This window comes from Protopterus annectens, chromosome 11.part0, assembly GCF_019279795.1.
Source record: "Protopterus annectens isolate FY-2018-M chromosome 11.part0, PAN1.0, whole genome shotgun sequence".
NCBI classification, from domain to species: Eukaryota; Metazoa; Chordata; order Ceratodontiformes; family Protopteridae; genus Protopterus; species Protopterus annectens.
Window position 1 is genome coordinate 881,169,745 of NC_056745.1, and position 22,197 is coordinate 881,191,941.

At 45.5% G+C, this 22,197-nt stretch overlaps 1 protein-coding gene across 1 annotated transcript in view; it reads left to right on the forward strand.

Moving 5' to 3' along the window:
• MON2 (MON2 homolog, regulator of endosome-to-Golgi trafficking) overlaps positions 1-22,197 on the forward strand; it is a gene marked incomplete in the record, with an annotated part of 2,751,369 nt that overhangs the window by 1,424,135 nt on the left and 1,305,037 nt on the right.

The following is a 22,197-nucleotide window of genomic DNA, read 5'->3' on the forward strand; positions in this document are numbered from 1 at the left end:
CGAAGCAGAAGCAGTTCACAAGTGCCGGTCGGCCAGCTCCTGAAATTACGAAAATTTTGCAACCGAAGTCTTCTTGAAAGCTAAGTACCCCGTTGGGGAAACTTTTCTTGCCTCAGACCGATGTCAGACAAAGTTAATAATTGTATTTTATGTGGGAAGCAAATACCGCATAAGGATTTTCATTCCCTCTGTATTCCTTGCTTAGGCCCAGACCACGACATCTCGGTCTGTCGTTTTTGTGCTACATTCAACAAACGCACCATTAAGCGTCGGGCGGAGTTCGCCAAGCATTATTTTGGCAAAAATTTAACTATATTATGTCGTCGGATACTCCGACTCCAGTTTTGTCTAAAAAGCGCAAAGATAAGGACCGACACACGAGGTCCACGGCCTCTACCGACACCACATCAAAGCCGACTACAGGTGGTCCGGTTCTCAGCAAGGTGCCTACGCAGCCCCTGACTACCGACGACATTTCATTGGTCTTCTGTGCCCGAGGTCGCAGGCTCCTCGGCCCACACCCCGACTACAGATACCGAAGCCACTCTTGGTGGTGAATCTCAAAATGTAGACAGGTCTGCCTCCTCTCAAGGTGTTTTCAGACCTTCCTCTTCTTTTTCCATCAAGGCTTTCACTAAGTCTAAAGCAGCCATGCATTCTAAGAGACAAGCTACACAGGGCCCATCTCCAGGCCCCATGCCTAAAAAACAGATGCTTAAAATGGCTGAGGATTTAATTACTTTTATCAGGGGTTCTCAACCCCCCCCCCTGGACAAAAGACCCAGAGTGGAGGAAGAATCCCCCTCCTCTGACCAGGCCTCCATTATATCAGAGCACTCTGATGAACAGGAACATTCTTACTCCCCTTTTGAAGATTCTGATGCAGAGGAGTCCATTCCCTCTGTATCCCCCCCAGAGGATTACTCATTTGGGGAACCTTGCATACCTTAAGGGAACACTTCCACTGGGAAGGCCAAGAGTATTCAGATTCCAAGAAAAGGCTTAGGGATTTTCTCTTGCTACCTCAGCACAGGCCTCTGGCTATACCTCCTGTCTTGGACATACTAGATGATGTGTACTCGGAGGCCTGCCTTAACCCGGATTCTTTACCACCAGCCCCAGTCAAGCCTGACAGGTACTACCGGGTTCCTGACTCACACCAATTTCTATACAAAAGCCATGCGGCTGACCCAGAAACTATCTCACAGGGCCCCAAGGGAATTAAGGCCTCCACTGCTAAAAATCCATTACCTTCCGAGAGAGATTCCAGATCCTTAGAAAGGTGGGGAAAATGGTATATACCTCTGCCACCTTAACCATGAGGGCATTAAACTGCCAGTTCCATATGCTAAAGTACCAACAGTTTTTGTTATCACAATTGAGAAGTAAAATGTCACAACCTGAACAACCAGATTTGAAGGAGTTGCAGGATTTGATGCATAGTGCAGAACAAGTGGGTAAACATACCTTGCAATGTGGTTTTGATGCTCTAGAGGCCTCATGTAGAGCTGCTGTTACAGGATCAGTGATACGTAGACATGCCTGACTCAAGGAACAAACCTTTCCAGATCATGTCAAAGCTAAATTACTAGATGCCCCTCTTCAAAAGGATGTATTATTTGGTGCTAATGCTGAGGAGGTATTAAAGAAAATGGAGGAAAAGGCTAAATCAATGCAAACAGTGAAAGATTTTCTACAGGTACAACCTCCACGTTTCAGTAGAAATTGGCCTTCCAAAAATTGGTCCTTTCCAGCCACGGACAGACCCCCAAAGAGGTAGATACAGGCGCCCGAGGGGCAGAGGGCAATCTCAAGGATCGTTTAGAGGCAGACAATGGCAAGCTCCTACACAAAGAGGTGGTGAGGATAGTTCACAGCCATTCAGAAAGCAAGCCCAATGACTTTCCCCTTTGCATGCCAAGCAAGGCTCAAATGGCAGCAACCTTAGGCGGAAAACTGGCATTATTTTCAAAAAATTGGCATATTGTCACAAAAGATAAATGGATCCTGGACATTATAAACAGAGGCTACAGATTCCATTTTCACACCCTTCCAGAAATGAGAGGCATGTCAAACCTGCCACACAATCAAAGGGCAGAGGCACAAAGACAAATTTCAGATCTCATGGACATGAAAGCTATTCAAGAGGTACCTACTCACGAACAAGGTCAAGGTTTTTATTCCAGACTATTCCTGGTACCAAGGAAGGGAAAAGATTGGAGACCTATTTTGGACCTATCCATCCTAAACACATTTTACTGTACCAAAATTCAAGATGCTCACTTTACAGCAGCTTCTTCCCATGCTGGGCAAGGAGTCTTGGCTGGTAACATTGGACCTCAAGGAGGCATACCTGCATGTCCCAGTCAGACAAAATTGCAGAAGATACCTCAGATTTCTTGCAGGTTCAACCCATTATCAATTCTCTGCATTGCCCTTTGGCTTATCTACTGCGCCCAGAGTATTCACGAAATGCATGGCATCAGTAATTGCCTACTGCAGACTTCAAGGGATACAAATATACCCCTATTTGGACGACTGCCTTATCCAAGCGGACAGCAAGCACATACTTCTGAAACATCTGGCTTATGTAATAATGTTGTTGAATTCTCTGGGATACACAGTCAACAAAAAGAAATCAAGGCTAATACCCTCTCGGAAAATAATTTTCCTGGGTGCCAACTTGGACACAAACACCCAGATGGCCTACCTCACGCTAGAGAAGCAGGGGCAACTAACTCAATACTTCAGAACACTAGCAAATTTCACCAGGCTAACTGCAATGAAAATCCTGCTGGCTCTGGGATTCATGGCATCTTGCATCCTACTAATCGCATGTGCAAAGCTGCATATGAGGAAACTTCAATGGTACCTGAAAAACCTATGGTCTCAACACAGCCACAGTTTGGAAACAATAATACCACTAATTCCATGTCTTCAAAAGGAATTTCTGTGGTGGGCTCAAGCATGCCAAACAAACACAGGTCTCCCATTCAACAAGCCTCAAGCAAATCAAGTCATCACAACAGACGCCTCGGACTATGCCTGGGGGGCGCACATGACAGATCGGTGCATTCAGGGCAAATGGTCCCAAAAAGAAAAGCACCTTCACATCAATCAAAAGGAAATGCTAGCAGTAATAAATGCTATTATAGCTTTCAAAGACCTTCTGCATCCAGGTCAACTATTGATAAGGACAGACAACACCACAGTAATGTGGTACATAAACAAACAGGGAGGAACCCATTCATACCCCCTATGCAGGCTGGCCATGTCACTTTGGAACATGGCTCTGGACTTACAAATCGAACTTCAAGCACAGTACTTGCCAGGCAAGGAAAACACGCTGGCAGACAACCTAAGCAGAAATATGACAGATCCACACGAATGGAAGTTGCATCCTCAAGTTTTTACAGAGATAATTCAAGCAAGGGGAAGGCCAGACATAGATCTCTTTGCCTCCCACAAAAATCACCAATTGACAAAATTCTGCTCAAGGATTTTTCATCCAAAGGCCTGGAGAGTAGACGCTCTCTCTTTCAGTTGGACAACAATGACAGTTTATGCCTTTCCACCTCTTCCTCTGCTGCCCAAAGTTCTATTAAAAACCAGAGCACACAGACCAAAGATGATTCTCATTGCTCCAGACTGGCCAAGACAACACTGGTACCCACTCCTGAGGAGCCTGACGCATTCCCCACCATGGACCCTGCCTCTAATGCCTCTTCTTCTGACTCAGCACAGCTTCAAAACTCTTCACAGTCAGCTGAAAACACTCAATCTGGCCACATGGAAGATTCCTTAACATCACAACAGACCCTACTCTCCAAGGAGGTGCAGGATGTCATTTTGGAGGCCAGAAGGCCATCTACTAGAAAAGCTTACTCCGCAAAATGGAAACTGTTTTGTGCCTGGAATGAGAAAAAGGGCCAGAATCCTGGAAAACTGAATTTACCTCAAATACTACAGTATCTGGCTGAGCTGCTAAGCAGTGGACTTTCATTATCCTCCATCAAAATCCGTGCCTCAGCCATTTCTGCAGAATACAACACTGATCCACCTTTATTCTCTCACCCCCTCTTAAGACAGTTCCTCAGAGGGGCTAAGAATATAAAACCCCCAAGGAAACGGCCAATACCTGCTTGGGATCTCAATTTAATTCTAGAAAAGCTGACCTTGCCTCCTTTTGAGCCAGCTGCCTCAACAGATTTGCAATATTTGTCCTGGAAAACAGCTTTCCTTCTGGCTATTATCTCAGCTCGTAGGGTATTGGAACTACAAGCCCTCATGGCTGTGCAGCCTTTTATCATCTTCCATCAGGGCAGAGTTTCCTTACGAACCAACCCGTCCTTTATGCCAAAAGTGGTATCCAGGGTAGCTTTGAATCAGGCTATACACTTACCTACCTTTTATCCTAATCCTCAAAACAAAGGGGAGAGATTACTACATTCCTTGGACATCCACAGACAACTGCGTTATTATTTGGACAGAACAAAGCCTTTCAGAAAATCAGAACAGCTCTTTGTGTCCTATGCTATAGGAGCTCAAGGGAAGCCAATTTCCAAACAGACAATCTCAAAATGGATAGCCCACTGCATACGCTTTTGTTACTCTTTTCATGGCAAAACTGTACCTGCAGGCATCAGACCTCACTCCACAAGGGCCACAGCTACCTCTGCAGCTTTCCTCAGAGGAGTTCCTACCAAAGATATTTTGGAAGCAGCCACTTGGAGTTCTGTGCATACCTTCTCCAAGCACTACCACCTTCCATTATACTCCAAATCTAGAGCAGGCTTTACCACTGCAGTCTTGCAGGGCATCTTGGCTCCTCCTAGTTCCACCTAGTGCCTACCACCCCTTTCTTAGCTTTGGGATTCTACCCATCTGTTATGACTGCAGCTGTATGCACGATGAACATAGTACAGTTTTGTACTTACCATAAATGTAGATATTCGAGTGCTAATACAGCTGCAGTCCAGGTTTCCCTCCCTCCTTCCCCTCTTGGGACAGGCCTGTTGGCTAACACCTCCTCATACAATCTGATTGGGGTATTCATTTATGGTGTATTTGCTTGCACTACTGTATTTTGATTATATGGCATTGCTTTATTACACAACTTTATGTATTGCCTTCCTTCTGGGGGCACCTGACATCTGGGGCAAGAAAAACTGAAGAAAATGGCGTCGGCTGGTTCTTTTATACCCCTGTCGCACTGACGTCAGGGAAGAAGCGACGACAACCGATGCCGGACCTAGACTTTGGAATTCGGCCGACCGAGGACCCGCCTGACGGCAGGAGAACCCATCTGTTATGATTGCAGCTGTATTAGCACTCGAACATCTACATTTTTGGTAGGTACAAAACTGTACTTTTGCTTCCCGAACATTATTCTGTAACAAATTTTTTATAATCTGCCAACTCGTTACATTACTAGAAACATGTTCTAAGTTACCTCATTCTTCCCTGTCAGTTATGATGAAAACTATTTCTTTCTGTAGCCTTCTTATTCTAGTAGCTGTCAACATTCCTGAGCTGACACAGTCCATGCGATCAGAAGATATACAGCATGAGCCAGGTATTACCCATGATGGTGTGAAGTCTTTTGCTTGCACAAGAAGGGTTTTCTGTGCTATTGAGAGCAAAAGAAACTTAAACCATTTTATTTAATCCAGCAAGGGGTAAAAATGGTAAGTCAGAGGTGACTGAAACTTCAAAGAAGCCTTCCACTTCGTAGACATAAGAAGTAGAAAATGTTTTTTATTTGGATGTGGAAGTATCAAATACTTCCCTAGTTTGTAAGTATGCAGGTGTTCCTGTTTTACTTCAGGCATTTGTTTGTACTGGACTTCAGTTATTTCACAGTCAGAATGCACATTTGAATCTCCTGGTTATGTGACTTTGAGTTTTTTTTTCCTGAAAAATACTTTTTCTGGTGGCCATTACTTCTGTTTGCAAGGTCCTGGAGCTTCAAGCCCTTATCTATAGGGAACCATATTTGGTGTTTTCTCAATGATCAGGTTAGCCTACATTTCCAACCAAAAGTGGTGGCAAAAATTTTCTTAAAGCGGTCTCTCTGTCTTCCATTTTTTTTTTTTTTTGTTGTGGGAGCAAAAAACAATTATGAATGAGTTATTCAGAGTCTGAATGTGCAACACTAACTTAATGTGTGCCTGAATCAAATGTACATGCTTTGGAAGATAAAGGTCGTTGTGACAAATTGTCAGGCTCAGGGAGCAGGCATACTGTTCTAGTGTGAAGCAGGATGTCATAATATGTGCCAGAATAGGGCATGCATACCCGCAAGTGCAGGACCTTCTGAGAAAAAAATGTTTAAAGTGGAAGGAAGGGTAAATTCATCTGTAAATACCCAAGCAGGGTCTCCCTCATGGATCAAATGAAATAGTAAGAATGTATCTGTCATATACTTGTGTATATGACAGATACTTTGCCGTTATGCCTTCATAAGTGGTAGTCTTATCCTTTTAGCAACAGTCCAGTTGAGCTGATTGTCTTCAGAAAGAAGAATGTTAGCATGCACTTCAGAACACAACTTGATAAACAGAAATGTTAAGTGTTAAGGTAATTTCTGGCATTAATAGCTTTAAATAGGTTTTTATACCACAGGTGGAATAAACTGAAAAGCAAAAGTATCTGCAGTGCTGTGCAAATGGAGTAAGTAATTTCTGTCATTGCAGTCAACTTTAAAGAAGTTGCTGATAGCTTATGATCTCATTAATATGACTGCCTGCATTGCAAATCACAGTGGTTAGTGCTTAACTTGAAGTCACTAGTCGTTCACTTGGCTATTCTGTTTCTTCCCTACCATCTTTTTTTTTTTTTTTTTGCTGTCCTCTTGTTTTGCACAGTTTTTAAACCATACTTTTAAAATCTTAAAGTTTATTTTTTCTTATCTGTATCAGAGGTGTGTCTCGACAGTTTAATTTTAAAGTTAGAGATTGCACCTGGTTAGGGTACCGTGATCTCTTTTTTGACTCATCTTAAAATCTTGAGCTTCTTTATGTTGGACATGCTTGTGATATCCCTGTATTATGGCTAAAGGGTACCTGTTCTCTAAAGATCTCCATTTCATTTTCAATCCACTTGTTCAGTTCATATCTCCCTCTAATGTGCATAATTTAGAAGAGTTGCATTTAATCTTTTAAGAAACACAGACCCTACAAGTGTACCTGTAGTAAACCAGATCACGAGTAATTGCAACATAGGATTTGCCCTATTTTGTTGTGTGGAACTAGAACTCAACTGATGTGTCTGTGTGTAGGGGGTGGGGTTGAGCTTCATCAACCCCCAATACTTATTAAAGAGGCTGGCTGAAAAAAATGATGTGAAAGTGTTCAGTCTCGCCGTTTGTTCTTACACACGGGTTCGGAGCTGATCCTCGGCTCCGAGTTGGCCGCATCACAAAGCTCTGCATCTTAGAGAAGCTCGAGACCAGACTATATCCCATGATCCTCCCTGCTATCCCTCAGATCTAGTTTGCCGCTGCAACAGATCGGTCGAGGAGAGCTCGGGCCAGAGAGAGAATTTATATTTATCGTTCAGATAAGAGTTTTTCTTGTCTAAATTTATCATTGTCCTTTCAGATAGTGTAGTATATAGTGTGTGTGTGTTTTGAAAGTTATTCCCTTTGAAATATATATAGATTTTATATATATATTGGGCTGCGGCCTACTTGTTCCTGTCAGGGCTCTGACAGTGTTCTTTCTACCAGTAGTTAGTTGACATAGTGTGTTGTATATAGTGTTACTGTTTATATTTCCCCTTTTATTAACCCTTTTAGATAGATATATAACTTTCTAATTGTTTATCTATATTGTTATAGTACTATTATAAGATTGATTGACTTGGATTTGTGTTTACCATGTCAGAGAAAGTCAAATCCGGATTTAAAAGATGTCAGTGTGGACAAAAAATGTCCATCACTGACAATCGCACTTCCTGCGTCTACTGCCTTGGCCCTCTCCACTTGCAGGAGGACTGCTCCATCTGTCATTCATTTAGTGGGAGGGTCATGACAGAGAGGCGCAGGAACTGATTGACAGGGGCTTACTTAAGCCTGACTTCCAGGAGGCCTTGGAGAAGGCCGACCAGGCTTTTAAGTCTTCGAAGGGGTCGAAGGTGTCAGAGCCCGTGTCATCGGCTCCGAGCACTTCTTCCAGGATTCGTTCGCCGGTTCCACAGACCTCAGGGCCGAGCATCGAACGTTTACCTTTGATTGAGCCCCAGGTCTTGGAACCAGTGTCGGAGCTACCTCCACCGTCGATTCTTCGATCGGTACCGTCTTCGGCCCCTTCGACCCTATCTTCCAGACCATTATCTGATACTGATGTGGATCGTGTTGTACAGAAACTAATGGAAAACATGGCTCTGTCCAAGCTGATTGCGGTTTCGTCCCAGTTGGTGTCGAAACTGGAAGGCCTCCCTGTGTCTCCAACAGATCCTCCTTTGAGACTCATTCAGTCTTCGGAGCTGGGAGAAGAGGAACCGATGATAGTGGAGCCCTCGGCGCCGAAACCGTCCATTGTGCGATCAGCACCATTGACCTCGACTCCTTCGGAGCCCGTCGGGGAGTCGCGGAGCCAAAGATCTCTCCTTGGTTCCGGGACCGAGAGTCATACCGAATTTTCGGTTCCGACTCTCCCTCTTGGGGCCTCGACGCAGATAGGTTCGTCTCCGTCCTCGGAGTCGGAGCCCACGGTTCCGGTGTCGAGGAGGCCTCGGCTCAGGGGCTTTCGATCTTGTGAGGAAGGTATTGTCTGAACAGACAACTGCTTCATCGGAGGTGTCTTCTCCTTCCCCCAAAGGGCCGCTTTCTGTTTCTGCCCCCGCAACCCACTGCAAGCGTAGAGTCCCATTGCCTCAGCCAGCCCCAGAGGGTGTTCCCTGTTCCTCGGAGGCTTCACCAGAAGCCCCCCCTGATGAAGCTCCGAGGAAAAGATTGTGCAAGAGGAGGCACATTGATTCCCCACAGGAATCTCTAACGTCTGACACCGATTTGGATGATTCAGAGGGGTCCCCACGATCCCCCTCTGAGGATGTATCATTTGCAGACATCCTGGAGATCTTGAGACAGAAGGGTGATTGGCAGTCCCTGACCCCCACTGAGGATGAGTCGGTCTTGCTGAAGGCTTTTGGGGCTCAACCTTCTACCTCCTGGGTGACTCCGCCCTTCGATGAATTGATGGACTTAATTGCTCGAAGGGCGTGGGAAGCACCAGACACAGTGGAACCGGTACCTCGTAGGCCAAACAAGTTTGTCACTGCCCCCCAAGATAAGGCTTATCTTACTAAGGGAGTTCCGGTTGATGCTATGGTGGTAGCGGCAGCCACGAAGGAGGAAATGTCTGACTCATCTTCTTCTGTTCATCCTCCTAATAAGGATTCTAGGACTATGGACAGATATGGGAAGCGCGTTTTCAGTTCAGCGACGTTTTCCATGCATTCGCTAAACTACTTGACACATTTTACACGACTTCAGAGGGATCTCATTGAGGAACTGGGAGATACCCTCCAGGGTAACACAGATGCTGCTGTCTCGGATAAGGTGACAGCACAACTTAACACCCTTACTTCAATAGCAAACTCATCCATGAGGCTCATCTCGTATGCGGCTGAAGGTTCGAGTAGAGTTGCAGCTTCAGCGATTGCTGTCCGTAGGCAATCCTGGATGCGGCTGTGCTCCTTTCCAGAAGCCTTCAAGTCTTCCTTTACTAATGCCCCCTTTGATGGTGCTACTCTCTTTGGGCCCAAAGTAAAGGAGACTCTAACTCGGTGTGAGCAAGAAGGAAAGACCCTGTTTGCTGTTGGGGTCCATTTTTCCACTCCAACTAGACCTTACCCCAAAGGGCAAAGGGGCGGAAAAATGTGGTTCCGTAAGACTCAGGGATCTTTCCAAGCCACACAGGGTGATGCCCCCTCCAGAGGCAGAGGGGGGGGGAATGGAAGACGCTGCCCCGGCGGCAGAGGGGGTCCGCAAAATCAGGGCGACAGGGATACTGTCCCTGGGAAGCCCTTCCAGCACTCCTGAATGGAGGCCCGACTGTCCTGCTCTGGAGGCAGTCGGGGGTCGCTTGGCTTTATACCCACAGGCCTGGCTAAATCTTACCTCGGATTCTTGGGTAAAAAGCATAGTTACCAGAGGATACACAATTCCCTTTACATCTACCCCACCCCAACAAAAGAGATTTCCAGATGTGCCACCCCATCTGCGAGATCCAGCAGCTGTAGAAATTACAAAGCTGCTCAAAAAAAGAGTCATCCAGCCAGTCCCGGAAGACCAAAGAGGATCCGGAACTTACTCAAGGTTCTTTTTAGTTCCAAAAGAGACAGGGGACTGGAGACCTATCTTGGATCTCAACCAACTCAACACCTTCATGAGGAAGGAAAAGTTCCGGATGTTCACACTACAGTCGATCCTTCCTTTCTTACAGAAGGACGATTGGATGTGCTCTATAGATCTCGAGGATGCGTACTACCATATCAAAATGGCCAGGCCGTCCAGAGATTACCTGCACTTCTGGCTGGGAGCCAGTCATTTTCAGTTTCAAGCGCTGCCCTTTGGCCTCACCTCACCCCCCAGGGTGTTCACCAAATGCATGGCAGTAGTGGCATCTCACTTGAGACGGCAAGGATTCCGAGTGTTTCCATATCTACACAGTCGACCTTTGTTCCCATTTAGGGATCTCAGTCAATTTCGAAAAGTCTGCCTTATCGCCCTCACAACATATCTCATTTATCGGGGCAGATTTGGATACAAGGTTAACTCTGATAAAGCTTCCTCTAGTAAGAGCCTCAGCCCTCAGAGAACAGGTTGCGCTTCTTCTTCAGAACAGAAAAGCCCCGGCCACGCTAGTGTTAAAGGTTCTAGGCATGATGGCAGCTTCTCTAATTGCAGTTCCTATGGGCAGAATGCACGAGGGTCCTCCAATGGCTGCTGTTCGCGCAATGGTCATTCCAGCAACTACCCTTATCACACAAAATATTGATAACAGACTCTTGCAAACGGGATCTTCTATGGTGGGTGGACAGTCAGTATCTCACAATGGGTCGCCCATTTGTCCTACCCAACCCTACAGCCACAATAACCACGGACGCTTCTCTGATAGGGTGGGGGGGGACTTTTTCAGGGAAGAGCAGTCCAAGGGGAATGGTCCAATCTGGAGTACAACCTGCACATCAATGTTCTGGAGTTGAGAGTGGTGTTTCTAGTGTTGCAACACTTCCACGCATTCTTACCTCTGGGAACAATAGCAGTTCAGACAGACAACATGTCTGTGGTCTGGTACATAAACAAACAAGGGGGAACCAGGTCTTACCCATTATGCAGAGAGGCCCTGAGAATTTGGCGATGGGTGGAGTCCACAGGTCGCTTTCTGGTGGCAACGCACATCCCGGGGTCATTCAACGTCATTGCGGACAGGTTGAGCAGAGCCATCCTGTTACCTCACGAGTGGTCCCTCAAATCGCAAGTGGCGGAAAAGATTTTCTGCAGATGGGGCCAGCCTTGCTGCGATCTATTTGCATCCCCGTTGAATGCCAAATGCAGAAGCTACTTTGCCCTACTTCCCTCTCTGGGGGGTGTCCCCAGGGACGCACTGGTGCAGGATTGGCCCCCAGGTCTCCTATATGCATTTCCTCCTGCCCCATTGATACCCAAATTTCTACAGAAAGCCAGGAATCTGAAAAGGACGATAATCCTCATAGCGCCATTCTGGCCTCGACAGATATGGTTCCCCTTTCTTCGAGTCCATCAGATGGAGGAACCTTGGATTCTGGACCCAGTGCCAGATCTATTGACTCATTTGTCGGGAGTTCCTCACCCATCCCTTCAATCCCTCAAACTAACAGCTTGGCTGCTCCGCTTCCCTGTTTAGCCAGGTCGGATCTTTTCTCTCCTGCAGTACAACACATTCTGGTTGCCTCTCATAAAGCTTCCACCAGAAAACTTTACAGGAGCAAATAGATTCCTTGGTAGCCCCGCTACACAAGGTTTTGGAATTTTTATCCTTACTCTTTCACGAAGAGGCCTCTACTTCTACTATAAGAGTACAGCTGGCGGCCGTATCTAACTTTCATGTTGGTGAAGGAGGCTCTTCTATTATGTCTCACAGGCTTTGCAAGGCTTTTATGAAGGGAACTTTCCACCTTCGTCCACCCATCCGGGAGCCAATTTTCCCATGGAATTTTAACTTGTTGTCACAACTGATATAACCACCCTTCGAACCAGCTTCATCCTGTCTCCTAAAGTTCTTGTCATGGAAGACACTATTTTTTATTGCTGTCACTTCAGCTCAAAGAATCTCAGAGCTGTAAGCATTATCAGTCAGGCCACTGTACTTGATTTTCCACCTGGACAGAGTTTCCTTGCGCACAAACCCGTCATTCCTCCCCAAGGTGTGTTCTGTGTTAAATATTAACCAATCCATAGAACTTCCTACGTTTTTCAAGAGTCATTCAAACAAATTGGAATATATGCTGCACAAATTGGATGTACATAGGCAACTGAGAGTTTACCTAGACAGGACTAAAGATCATAGGAAATCAGATCAGCTGTTCATTTAATTTGCAGACAACAGGAAGGGCATGGCAGTCACGAAATGTACCTTGTCTAAATGGCTTTCCGATTGTATAGACTTTGTATATTCTGTTTCGAATCAGCCACTGCCTTTCAAGCCTAAGGCTCATTCTACTAGGGCAGTTTCTACTTCCTTAGCTCATGCAGCTCGCTTACCATTGGATACGATTTGTGCAGCAGCAACGTGGGCAAGACCTCATACCTTTATCACTCATTACAAGGTGGACAGGGCCTCTAAGGACAGGACATCCTTTGGTTCCACTGTGCTCAGGAACATTCTTCCATGAGTCACCCAGGGTAACGGAGCTAGGGACTCTACTCGTGTGTAAGAACAAACGGCGAGATTGAACACTTTCACATAAAGAAATTATGTCCTTATCATAACGTTCCATGTGAAGCATTCATCTCGCCTTTGCTCTTACATCCCCTCCCTCCTCCCCCCACCACGTTATGGAAGAACTGGTAAGACTAGAGTCTGGTCGGGATCCTTTTCCTCTTCTGGGTTAATTGATCCGTGTCCTCCATAGGATGTGGTACACCACCCATATGACATTATGTGTTTGAGTGTGAATGTCTTGGAGCAGTTGATGGCGGACGGTTTGGTTTCTTGCAAACTAGATCTGAGGGATAGCAGGGAGGATCATGGGATATAGTCTGGTCTCAAGCTTCTCTAAGATGCAGAGCTTTGTGATGTGGCCGACTCGGAGCCGAGGATCGGCTCCGAACCCGTGTGTAAGAACAAAGGCGAGATGAACACTTCACATGGAACGTTATGGTAAGGACATAACTTCTTTTTTTGCGAACCTGGGTAGGAGCACAAAGACAGAAGCTAACAAACCTGGAGTCAAAATTTAGTTCAGACTTGTTTATAATTGCATTATCATTTTTTTCAGTTACATGGTTATTCATAGCTATGGATGGGAGAAGTTTTATTGAGAGAATCACCCTTCAGCATTTGATACAGGGAAGAAAACTGAGGTTCTGATGTTATCTGCTCTGTCTGGCTTCAACCTGTAGGACTTTGGATTCAGTTCTAAAGTCTTAAGCCACTTCGCTCCACCTCATTTACCCACAAGTCCCTGCTTCTCCTTCAGTTATCCAGCTTTAGTTTGTCACCATTTGGGTTTGTAGCTTGCTCTTGGCTCCACTTTGCTTTCTCTTTTTTCAAGAAGCTAGTAAGATGATTTGGTAAGAGTTACCTGTTCACTTACCCTTGGTTTGTACCCCTTTCTGTTTTTTGTCTTTCTAGGTAGTTAGGTAGATAGTGTCTTTTGCATAGTCTGTTTTTTCTTCCTGCCTTTTTGTCGAGTTTAAAAAGTATGTTTCTTACAGGCACAAGCTTCCTTCCCAGGATACACACTTAGTGTGTTTATTGTTTGGTGCCAGTGCATCTTGATTCCAGATGCTCTTTTGTGAAAATTTTGGTACTAGGGCCATCAACGAATGTAGGGCCAAGTTAGTGTTGAAAGGGCTTCTACAGTCGTGTTCTTCTACTTCTGCCTCTGCTTTTTTTCTAATTTCTCCAAATCTGTTGGGTTTCTAATACCATGAAGGGAATGGACCCCATTCCTAAGTCAAAGTATGATTAAAGTTCATGAAATTAGTATCTTTGATGTCAGCCAGAATTGTTCTTCGCAGCACCCGCAGTGTGCCCAGTAATGTCGATTCCTGCAGTTCTTACAGGGTTACATGTATTGGTAACATATCTAAATACAATTGCAGATTCTTTTTATAAGACCTGTTGCTCCTACTACTTTGGAACTGTCTGGGTATCTTTATTCTACATTGCTCTTGTTTCTGCCGGCAAATCCTGATAATTTATGACTTTGTGTCTCGCTGTACGTAAGACACTGTAGTCACTAGGTGTGGTGATTTCAATGATCAATGCTACTTTTGTCTTCTTTTCATGGACCACTATATCCAGTTTTCTAGCATCTGCTTTTGGACTGTTGGTAATGGGTGATCCCATGTGATGTAGACTTCATCATTTTCTATGATGCATATTGGCTCATGTTTCAAATGTTTTTCAGCTTCTTCAATACCATAATGTATGCACAGTCTCCAGTACAACAGTCTTGCCATATAGTTATGCCTTTCAGTATACAGTCCTTCTGCCATTAGTATGTCACAACTACCAATGAGGTGTGCAGCTGTTTCCAATTCTGTTTTACAAAACCTGCATTTGTCTGTTTCTCCCACATGTTCAATGGACTTTGTAAACCAACGTGTATGTAGCCCACTATCCTGGACTGCCAATATTAACCTTTCTTCTTTTGGTTTGAATTTGCCTTTCCTTAACCATTACTGCGTTTGATCTTGATCAACTTGAGGTTCTTCCAGAAGTTTTCTATACTTGCAACTATATTTATGCATTATCCACATTTCTTGCCTTTTCATCTGATCCTTCACCTTTTTGTTTTGTGGCACATTCAGTTGCTGCCTGATTTTTTCTGCTTCTGGTTTGATTTCCATTCCTGTTTGATGCCAATATGCTTCTGCTAGACTAAGCAGGGAAGTCATCTTAGATTTATTCTACTCATGTTTCAAAACTTTCACTACATTTTGGTCTTGTGAGATCAGCAGATGTGTGCAGTCCCGCAATTGCAGATCTGTGCATGTAATCAATTTTACCTTGTTCGTAATGGGGATACATGATCTTGGTATGCACTGATTTTTGTAAATCATTTGTTGACCATGAAGCATGCTTCTTGTCTTCTGCTTCTGGGTGGCGTCTCCCTTGGCTCTGAAGACCGCTCCAAAAAGTCCCAAATGTGAGACTCCAAACATTCCAAAGGGGATTGCAAGAAGTTTAAAACCTCTTCTCTGGGTATGAGTATTCCAAACCCCTTCTTGATCAGAGGTATCCCTTCAGTTAGGACAGCTTCTCCCTTTCATCTGAGCACCCCACTGAGGCAGTCACCTGAGTGCTCCCCATCTCTGCCCAGGTTCAGGGCCTGTCTGGCTTAGATCTGGCACACAAGGTCTTCATCCAAAAGACTTTCTAACCATCTTTGGTGGCTTCTTCCATCCAGTCATTGAGGGTCAGTCGGCAGTATTAAAACCTCTGATCTGGAGCAGTTGATGAGGTCGTCCTTGTAGGTGCAGATGCAGTTAGTACTTATTCTTTCATTTCAAGGTCCGGCACTGGGACCTTTCACTGCATCTGTCTGGTTTCCTTATTTGGCCCCTTCAAATCTGAGGTCTTTAGGGCTGTTGAATTTCCACCTTCTAGGTTGAATCCAATGGCTTGGCTGTCTTTGGCTCTGTCTTTTTCCTTGGTAGACTTAACTCTGACTTTTTCCAGGGCCATTGGGGCCTTGGAGCCATGATGTCAAAGTTGGAATTTCTGGGTCGAAGTTGATGGTTCCTGTGTTGGGATCATTGCTTCCGCGTGGGGCTTCAGCTTTGGACAGCTTGGTGCCGATCTCAATGTTGGGTCTAGGCTTGGCTTTCTCGAGTTCAGGGGCTGTCTCTGGTACTTTTACTTTTGTGCTCTGGGATCCTTGGACCCAAGAGGCCATCCTGCGTCGTAGCCTTTGACAATGTATAGAGAATGTTCTCTTGGGAGAAGGGTCAGATTTCTCCATCCAGTTTCCCCTCCTTTTTTTGTTTTTTTGTCAGTTCCTGCAACCAGTTATCAGTCTGCTCCTGGACAGCCTAGGTCAGCTAGCCTCCAGTCTGCCCCGTGGTGGGGCTTCCCAACTCTTCACCTTCCTGCAAGGATTTGTCAGAGTAGGAGTTTCAGGAAAGAGGAAGTGTAAGAGGAAACATCTGGCTCCCTGGAGGAGTCTGTTACTGAAGGGGGGATTCCTTAATGCTCCATGGGAAGATGCTTCTCTCGCCAATTTATTGAAGATGCTTCACCAGAGTGAAGGCTGCCAGAAGCAGGCATCCAGTACATGCATTGGTCAGTCCACACCAGAGTGAAAACTTCAGAAAGCTAAGTATCCCATTTGGGAATTCTTTCCTTTTTTCTAACTGATGTCAGAGAAAGTTAGCTATCTCCATTGTGATAAACAAATTACACCAAGACATTCACTCCCTCTGTGTTAACTGTTTGGCCCCAGACCTCTATGTCTCCAACTGTCATTTCTGCACCTGATTCAATTCCAGAACTATTCAGCATCGGGCAGACATTTTAGCTAAGTTCTTTAGCGTGTCATCAGTTTCTCTACATGTTATGGCGTCCATCACTTGTCCCGATGTTGATCTTTCTAAATGCAAATGTTCCATGCTGAGGCCTACTGAAGACATCCGTTTGCTATCAGATAGCCCTCCAAGACTAGTTATCGCAGAAGTCATTGAGGTGCCTTTGCAGCCCCCTCCCACTACCGAGGTGGTGGAAAAGACCAGACCCTTTCAGAGTCCGATATGCTGTCGAGCCCCTCAACATCATCTCCATTCATTGATCAACATTCGTGAGTTGGGTCTGAGACTGCTTTACAGGCCTCATCTTCCAGTGAACACAGCACTACCACTACAGCTCTGAGGCAGTTGTGCATCCGTGCTTCTGACATCCCTATGCCTAAACAAAAGGCTACTCATAGGAAGCCACCTTTTTCTATTCCAGCCCTACCAGCTCCGTGTCTAAGACCTAATCAGCAGGACTTGGTTAAATTGGCAGAGGATCTGCTTTCCCTGGTTGGGGCAGACGTTCCCCTCTTGAACCCCCCTCAGGAAAAAGAAGAGGTCCAATCCCAGGGTTCTTGCTGATCCCTTTGAGACTAGGCAGGACTCTGAACAGGAGGCTCGGTCTTTCAAGAGGATCCCCCTTTGGCTTCCTTTGAGGAGTGTGATTCAGAGGAAATGTTACTTTCTGTCTCCCCTCCTGAGGATCTATCTTTTGGGGAAACTTTGCACTCCCTGGGAGATCATTTTCATTGGGAGAGCAGGACTTTCCCCAATCTAAGAAGAGAGTCAGGAAATTTCTCCACCTCCGAGGACTTAAACCACCTGGCAGTTCCCCCAGTTTTGGAGGTGGTTGATGATGTTTTTCATAAATCCTCTTTCAAAGCAGACTCCCTTCCTCCTGCACCCAGGAAATCTCTCAGAATCTACAGGGTTATGGCTTTGCATAAACACCTTTTTAAAACCCCTTCAGCAGACCCAGAGGTTTTTGTTCCTGGACCCAAGGGTGCCAGACCCAGCACAACCAAACCCCCCCTACCCAGTGATAAGGAGGCCAGAGCCCTCGATAGATTTGGCAAAAAGGTATACACGTCTGCTAGTGTATCTGTGAGGGCACTAAACTGCCAATTCCACCTAATAAAATGCCAAGAAACACTACTGGAACAGATGAGGCAAAAGCTTTTGACCACTGAAAATGAGAGCTTATTTAAAGAATTACTAGACATTCGCAGTTCCACCTCACAAGTGGTCAAGCATTCCTTATACTGTGAAATTGATGCTTTGGAGGCTGTCAGCAGGGCTTCAGCCACTGGGTCTGTCATTAGGAGGTATGCATGACTAAGGAAACAAGCCTTCCTGAAACGTGTTAAATCCAATTTTTTGGATGCTCCCTTGGATAAGGAGTTTCTCTTTGGCCCTAAAGCAGAAGCTGTCCTCAAAAAATGGAGGACAGTGCTAAGTCAGTGAAGACAGTCAAAGACTTCTTGCAGATACAGCCAGCACGTTTCAGTAGAAACTGTCCTACTAAGCTCTGGTCTTTTCCTTCTCAACCAAGAGCAGGTCAAAGAAGGGCAACAGGGAACAGTACCACAGTCAGCGGCAGGGACCCAGGCAAGGCCATTCTACTTCCCCAACATCAGGGACTCCAACTAATCAGTTCCCTATTAGGAACAGTCATTACTGTTTTATGGCACCTCCAACCTATTCTCAGACTTGAAGAAAGACTAGTACTCTTCAGAGAAATTGGTCTTTCATTTTTTCAGGCCAATAAGTGCTACATATCCTTTCCAAGAGATATCACCTGAAAGCTATACACCCCCAAAGCAGTCAGTCTTTCCAGTTTATCACCATCCCAAACAAGCAGAGGCTAAAACTCCTCCATGTACAGGCCTCAGTGGAAGCACCCCCCTCTGTATCAAATAGGAAGGGGCTTTTCCTCAACACTGTTCAGGGTCCTGTACTTATTCCTGCAGGTTCCCAAATTCAGGATGCTAACCGTTATTTACCTCTTGCCCATGTTGTTCCCAAAGGCTTTCATGGGGACCCCAGTTCTAAAGCATGCATTCTTGCATATTATCATAGTAGGACCAAGCTGAGGATTCTTGAGTTTTTTACCAAGTCCCATCTTGAGTCTTTTAGCAAGTCCCTAACATTTAATATTTTGTGCTTTGACCTTTTGTCTGCTCTAATACTCCCAGGGTAGTCACAAAATGCTTAGCTCTGTTGAAAACAAGGGTTACAAATTTACCCCTACCTGGAAGACTGCCTCCTCTAGTTCACAAGCCTGGCACTACTCAGCACACACTTGACGCCCACCCAACCAATATTTATTTTCCTGGGTTTCACCATAAATCACCAAGAGTCCCGAACTCTACTCACAACCATAATACTGTTCCTGGGGGGGGCTTCTGGATTCTACCCTTCAAAAGACCTTCTGGTCTCCTGACAAGGTATCCTTCTTGACCAGTGGCTTTAAAAAAACTATGGACAGCAATCTTCTTACAGCTAGAGAATTTCTCCACACCCTGAGTTGCATGGCCTCTTTCATTCTCATGCTTCTCTTGGCCAGGCTGCACATGAGGGAATTACACTGGTACCTCAGAAATTTGTGAGCCCATCATACACAACCACCATCTGCCAAAATAAGGCTGATACCTGGCTTAAAAGGTGAATCTGCATAATGTATCAAGGCCTGCACTGTAAACCCAGGCCTACCATTCTGTCTTGCAACAAACTCCAGTATGGATGCCTCAGAGATACCTTGAGGAGCACTCTTCAAACAGTTGCACACACAGCAGAAATGAATAAGCACATAAACTAAAAGGAGCTTCTGACAGCACAAAGGGCTTTACTAGCACTCAGAGAAATTAAAACCAGGGTTGCTAGTTATGGGTACAGACTATGCCTCACTCACGTGGCACAAAAACAAAGGGAAACCCATTCCTGCCCACTTTTCTGCCTAGCTATGTGGATTGGGATCACAGCTGACTCCACTGGATAGCACCTGTTGGCTCAATACCTCCTGGTGTGCTCCACCAGTGGGCAGACAAAATCAGCAGAAGCCTGTAGACACCAACATGTGGCACTTGCAGGGGGAGATTACTCTCAGCATAGCTGAGGAATGGGGAACCCCACAGATGGACGTCTTTGCCACCAGGAAAAACACACAATTGATAAGGTTTTATTCCAGGAACAAGACCCTTTCAGCCTGGAAAACAGATAATGTCTCATTTGCATAGACAGCCGTATTCATTTATGCTTTCCCACCAATGCCCCTGCTTCCCAGGACTTTCCAAAAAAACAGGGAAGAGTGACAGGTCCATACTTATAGCTCCAGAGTGGCCAAGGCAATACTGGTATTTTCTTCTTCCAAGCCTAACCAATATCATCCTTGGATATTACCTCAGACTTTTCACCTTCTAACTCAGAAGAAGGGACACCAACCTGCAAACTGTCTACCTATCAGCTTGGGGGATACCTTCTCCCTCTATCTAATTGAAGGATACTCTTACCTGGGGGGGGTCTACCCCTGCATAAGCAGGTGCAGGACATCCTAGGTAAAGACAGGAGACTGCGCTTCAGGAAAACCTGTTCAAGAAAATGGAACGGTTTTCAAACTGGATGTGCACAGCCTAATCAGGATCCCTTCAGGGCCAAGATCCTGTCAGCTGGTCCTATCTGGATAATCTCTTTGATAAAGACCTTTCTTGCTCATCGTTCAAGATTCAGGTTACTGCTTTTTCAGCCTACTTTTCCACCTATATCCTAATTTCTTTCACCCACTGATATAGGGGTCACCCACATCAGGCCTCCCATGAGACCTCATACACCACCTTGCAACCTAACCTCTGTCTTAGAAAGGCTTGCACTTCCTTCAGATTTAAAACTCATGGCATGGAAAACTGCCTGATTAGTAGCCATCTCTGCAGCTAGGAGAGTTTCAGAAAATCCAGGCTCTCATGACAGCAGAACCTTTTATCATATTCCATCCTGACAGAGTCCCTCTCTAAGGCCTAGTCCTTCCTTTAGGCCCAAGGTGGTAACTGATACCTCTATATCCAGCAATGCATCTACCTATCTTCTCTCCAAACCCACAAAACTGGGTGGGTGGGGGGATTTCAGTGTTTCTCAGACATCCATAGGCAGCTACCCTACCAACTGGACACAACAAAACCCATCAAAAATATCTGACCAGCTGTCTGTAACCTTTGCTAGCAGCACCAAAGGAAAACCTGTCTGCAAGCAGATCACTTCCAAAAGGGTCTCTCATGTTACCACTTTTTTTGCAGTCTTCATGGTAGGAACACACCTGAAGCTCTAAGGATCCATTCCACTAGGACAAGTAGGTGGTCTTCTGCCTTCTTGAAGGGTGTACCTACCAAGAGTTCTTGGAGGTTGCCAACTGCTCTGCAATGCAAACTTTCACCTTGCACTACCACTTTCAGCCTCCTTCTAGTCCAAAGCAGAGTTTGCCTCTATTACCCTACAAAACATCCTCTCCTCGCCTTACTTTACCATCCTCCCCTCTTTTCAGCTTTGGGAATCATTCCACAAGTCAGGACTACAACAGTGAAACACAAAGAATGTAGTATTGTTGTGTGCACTTACTATAAATGTAGATGTGTATTCACTGTTGCAGTCCTCTTTCACTCCCTCCTTCCCCCTTAGCCTGTAGGGTAGGCTGCTTCTATTTCCTGTTTACCTGGGACTACTGCTCTTGACTTTTGCCTACCTAGGGATCCTTGCCCTAGCCTTCTGAGCTTGACCTTCTCTTGTTGGGGGGCTTTGAACTCTGAGGGGCTAGAAAGTAACTGAGGTCAAGACATCAGTGGACTCCACTTATACCTCAGGGTACTGACATAAGGTTAAGGGTGTCTGCTGGTTGTAGGAGGAGGGGAAAATCTTTACTCTGGTAGGCAGGCCAGCCAAGGGCTTCCACGGCAGGAAATCCTACAAGTCAGGATTGCAACAGTGATTGTGTTTAAATTATACCTTATGAACTCTAAAATTTGTATAGGCTAAAGGCTCAGTTTTGGATAATTAACTTTGTTGCCTAAGTTGTCACACAGTTGGAGTAAGAAGTCCCTGCCCATGATCGATGATGCCCTTGTGGGGGCACTGGGGAGCCAACCATCCAGGTACAGAAAGACTCTGGCTGTTCAATGGTCCTCCTTTATTCATCCTTTGGATTTCCCCATACAGGTAATGAAAGTGTGTCTTGAGCAGATTTGTTTGTGGTTGCAGTCTGCCTTGGTAACCGAAGAGACACCATTTGTAATCCCTTCTCCCTCAGCCATAATCACCATAGATGCCTTACTCCTGGAGTGTGGGGGCGGGGCTTTTTGAAGGGAGGATGGTTCAAGGGTCCTGGTCTTCCTCAGAGGCCCACATTCACATCAGTGTTCTGGAGATGAGCGCAGTCTTCCATGTGTTGCAGGCTTTTCAGGACGCCCTTCCAAGGGGTGTGTTTGCGATAT